This window comes from Armigeres subalbatus, unplaced genomic scaffold (genome assembly GCF_024139115.2).
Source record: "Armigeres subalbatus isolate Guangzhou_Male unplaced genomic scaffold, GZ_Asu_2 Contig1981, whole genome shotgun sequence".
NCBI classification, from domain to species: domain Eukaryota; kingdom Metazoa; phylum Arthropoda; class Insecta; order Diptera; family Culicidae; genus Armigeres; species Armigeres subalbatus.
The window spans coordinates 26,545-31,901 of NW_026942816.1; positions in this window are offsets into that span (position 1 = coordinate 26,545).

Sequence of the window (5,357 nt, forward strand, 5' to 3'; positions counted from 1 at the left end):
ATTTGGAAATAGAAACAAAGAAACCAAGTCTTTTTAGCTATAAGTTTTTGACTTGACCGTCGACAGCATGCTTATTTTCAGGCAACAGGTTGACAAGACGGTGACGAAGTGTAACGTCGGTCGTCATTGTCCCTGAAAAATAAGCTTGCTGTCTACAAGCAAATCATCTTCCCTGTGATCGAATATGGCATTCCGGTTTGGGAGAGCTGCACTAAAACCCACCACCTCAAACTTTAACGGGTCCAGAACAAATTCCTGAGAATGATCCTCAACACCCCTCCCAGGACAAGAACATCCGAGTTCCACCGTCTGGCCGGGATAAAAACCTTACATGAACGCTTTGGTGAGTGTAAAGTGTTCAGGGTCCGTTGCTTGCAGACAAATCAGGATGCTATTAGGGCGCTAGTTCCAATTTAGGTTTTCAAATTCTTTTGTATATAGTAGGGGAAATGACGGGTTTGGCAGGTTTTGTTCTATTATTGTCAGGGGGGTTTTTGTTGACCAAATTTTATGAAATTTGGCCACAATATTCTTTGATATGCAAAGTATGATTAGGCCAAATTTGAGCACAATTAGTTATAGAAAACCCCCCTGACAATAATAGAACAAAACTTGCCAAAGCCGTAATTTCCCCTAGTTAGGTTACCAAATTTTCAAGTATATTGCCTCCTACTGGCAAACGTGATAAATTAGACAAACTATAAATAATTTTCCTTTTCAAATAATTAAAACAAAATCATACATAAAGCTGAAGGGCCAAAAGGCCAAACACTTAAACTGTAAAAAATTGTTACACACTAAAAAATGAAATAAAATGAATTTAAGTAAAAAAAGCAAACCTCTATACAAGGAGTGGTTTGGAGAGGTCCAACGCATCGGATGCGCGAGAGTTGGAGCTGATGGAGACGAGTGATGAATCAGTCGTCGAGGAAAGCATTAACGGTGCACCAATAACCATCATGCAACAGCACAATACGGTGGAGAAAGGGTCGAGCGGCCTCTTGCCAAGCTTGACCATTGGTATGGTGCAACTCGAAACATCAAATCTCCCAATAAATGAGACCATATTTTTTGTCTGTTTGTCCAAAAAGTGGTCCAAGTTGTTTTCAATCAGTTTGCATTTGTTGCCTTTATTACAATTATAAGTTTTTACAACTGATTAAGTTCACCAAACTGACTTAGGTATGTTTCCTCTCGTTCAGAACCATTCATGAATTCACTTGCAGGCTGCAGATTCTTTGTTGAATGCCATTCAGATAAAAGTTTGTATTTTTTTATTGTATTCACAAATGTATTCGAGCATCAGAAGTAAAGATTGGGGTATGGAAAAAATGATGAAACAAAAACAATAGCTTAAGGTACAGTGGGGTAAGTGGGTAAATGGGGTAAGTGAAAAAAACGCAAGTATTTCACTGATCAAGCACATAATTATTCAATTTCACTTCACAATTATACAAGGCCATTCAAATCAATGCGTTGAAAAAGTGAAACATGAAATAATGAACCATTTCAACATGCGAGAGTAAAAGTTTATTAACCTTTCAAGTTTATATTTTGCACAAGTTGTTTTGCGTGATAATAAATACAAATATTTTTTTATGTTGGTTTCCATAACACATTCAATTAGTGCATTGATAAGTTGTTTTTTTTTTTAAGTTTTGAATTCCAGCCACAAAAGTATTGATATGAACATCAAACATTTTGAAAAAAATATTTTATTGCTTTGCCTGTTTTTTACCATGGGTGGGGCAAGTGAAAATTTTCCGACACTGAATGCATTTCTCTATTTTTCCAAACACAAATAATTTCTATTAAGCGTATATAAACAAATGATACCAATTTGAACTCATTCGAAGGCTTTTGGTTATTACAGTGATACGTGGTAATACTAAATCAGGAACCCAAAGTGCCAAGCGTGTCAGTGTTTTAAATAATCCATGTTTGATAAATAATTCGTGAAAAATGTTATTTATATAGCTTAAATACAAGAATCACTACTATTGCAAATATATCAACAATTATGATTTATTTAGTTGAAATTTATAAAATTTATTTATTTGTTAATGTAGACTCTTCTACTGAAATCATAAGTGGATTGTTAATAAATCACAATATGATTCCAGGTTTGATGAATACTTCAAAGATAATTTCTCTGCATTATCGCCAAGGTTCATTATCTATATAGGATGGTAAGGGATGCTCCTTGGAAAAGGGGGAGGGTGCGGAGGGAGGGGTATTGCTTAGTTATCGATCAACTCAGTGTACCTTCTGAACCCCTTGGCCGATTTCAACCAAATTCGGAACACATTTTCTTCGGAGACGACTCTAGGAGGGGACTCTTTGAAAAAAGGAGGAGGGTGTGGGGAGAGGGGTATTGCTTAGTTATCGATCAACTCGGTGTAACTTCTGAACGCCTTTGCCGATTTCATTCAAATTTGGAACACACATTTTTTATCTTAAGTAGACGACGAAAGGGGGGTCCCGGGCAGAAGCCATGAACAGAATAACAAAACATGATGTGGACTTGATTGATATAAGAGATAAAAGAACAGGCAACAATATCAAAAATTTGCACCGAAATATCATTTAAATATCAATATATGCTATGGAAAAGAACAAACTAATGGCACATGATATTGATCACTTATTACAAATAGCATAACTTGATCTTCTCATGATATTTTAGTGCAAAATTTTGATATTATCGCTTGATCTTTTATCTCTTAAATCAATCATGTCCATATCTCATTTTGCTATCTTATCAACATTTGATATTATTGAGCTATTTTCTTATACTCGGGGTTGGGTATGCTCTTTAGAAAAGAGGGAGGGTATGAGGGAGGGTTATTGTTCAGTTATCGATCAATTCAGTATAACTTCTGAACCCATTAACCGATATCCACCAAATTTGGAACCCATATTCTCTGTCTAAGGAAGACCATATCAGACTGGGTTGGAGTGTTATAGATGAATGAGAGAGAGGGTATATTTCGACACAGTTGTTTCATAAGGGCCAATGTCGCAATGAGCTCGAATGGAGAAAAATGGGTTCGAATGTTCCATGACATGTTTTCAATTATAGTTCGAAAAGTAGATGGTATTTTAAATGCTAATACAGTCGAACCTCAATGAGTCGATGTTCTATGACTCGATATCGACTCATGGAAGCAAATTATCCCATATTAAAAAATATTTTCTGGGTTACTGTGATGGTCCCTTCAAACAGATTTCCAAAGATTTCTTATTCCACATGTCGACATTTCCATGAGTCGATGGTCCCTTCAATATCGACTCATGGAGGTTTGACTGTAGTTTGCATGAAATACATCCATATCTAATCATAGAAGCCACATGTAAATAAAATTTATTTCGGATTTATTTCGATTTGAAAATGTGATTAAAGAACTAGTCGTCCTTTTTTTATAACAGTGTACACTTGCGCCATAATGTTTTTCACAACATCCTTTTCGCCCAAATTCCACGCCCGGCTGTCAACCTATTTGTCATTATCGCCTGTTTGCATCGCCCCGTTGTGTTTTCAAAGTACCGTTTAGCCCTTTTGCTCACATGTGTTTTTGATGCAAGAACGAAGTGTCATAATGCGTAAATGAAAGACAGTTTAGCCCTTTTGCTGCCATGGAGAAAACGGGGCGCAATCGCACTAAGAAAAAAATTCAAACGAAAACGTAATATCGCCCTTCTATATTTCTTCGTTTATACAGCAAAAAAACAACATTTTGTACTATTTTTAATATGCTACATATAGTACATTTTCAGGGGGTTCGATCTATGACATAAACTCGATTTGTTTACATTTGCGACTTCGGCCCTTATGAAACAACTATGTCGATTTATTAACAGTTTAGTATACCTTTTTATCGCATGGGTCAATTCAAACCAAATTTCTAAACACATATTCTCTACCCAAAGAAAACTAGAGAGACTGGGAGGGACTTTTGGAATGCGGGAGGTTATTGGGGCTGGGTATTGTTTAGAAAACGATTTCGAGTTCATCCGAGGTTCTTTGACATTGTACAATGCTCCGAAAACCGATTGCCCGAATTTCTCAAAAATAACAAATCCTCTACAATTACATTTTCCTGGAAATAACATTTCCCCAAAAATGACTTTAACGAAAGTGATATTTCCTGAAAATGATACTCCACAGAATATGACATTTCCCTGAATGAAGCAATTATGGACAGCATCAGAAAAACCTTTCATAGAAAGCATGCATTTGCTGGGTATAAATCAATGATAATTGTTACCCTTCATCGGAATCATAGTTTCCCAGTGAAAAGCAAGGATTGATGTGCTTCCTTCTGGATGGTGGATGTGATTGTTTATTTAAAAGTAGGCATTCACCCGGAATAACGCAATGGTGGACGTGATCCCTTCTTTAAACATATGTGTTTGCCCGGAATAAGGTATCGGTGGACGTTTTTCCTTCTTTAGAAATAGACGTTTGCCCGGAATAAGGCAATTGTGGGTTTGATCCCTTTTTCAAAATCAATAAATGTGTTCAAAAGCCTTCTTTCAATAAAATTATGAAGTATCAATAGGTGCACACAATAACCCTGTTAGCTAATTGGTTTTATTATATTTCGATTGTGAAAAAAAAAACCGCGAACCAAACTGGCAATTCCGAGCAAGGCCGGGTACATAAAGCTAGTCTTACTATAAACCTGAAATAGAAAGTAGTGTTAGACACAAATGGAGATGAGATATTAGATCTCAAAAAATTCAAGTAAAGAAACCATAAAAACATAAAAATCATTTAATGGAGGCACTCTAGTGCCCTTTGACTTTCATGAAGTATCAAAATGCACCACAACATATCACAGTTATGCTCTATTCAGTATAATTATCATTTGCATAAAATATATGAACAGAAAATGTGTTCTTATATTGAAAATCCTCTTTTAAAATCGTTTTTTAAACGATTTTAAATATTAAAATTAATTTCTACCTTTCATTCTATTAAAAAAAAATGAAACCGATTTTTTTGTTTTCCAAATATTTTGTATTCCAAAAATATTTTTCAAAGATCTTGTTCGCAGGCATATAAAGATTAGATAGATGATTCGTTATGTCATAAATATGATCAATTTCAATATTATATTCAACTTTTATGACTTGATGAACATGAAATATACGATTTCCTTTACCCACTTGCCCCACTGTACCTTAAATATTTGTTTAAAGTAGTGTAGTTGTTTAGCATTATATAACAGGTTAGATCTTCGTCAGGTGCTGTAACAATTGAATTGACGGAGCTTTATCATATTCTGAGATTTCCCCGCAAAAGGATCATCGGAATGGTAATGACTCCAAAGATGGCGGTAAGGAAAAGTTAC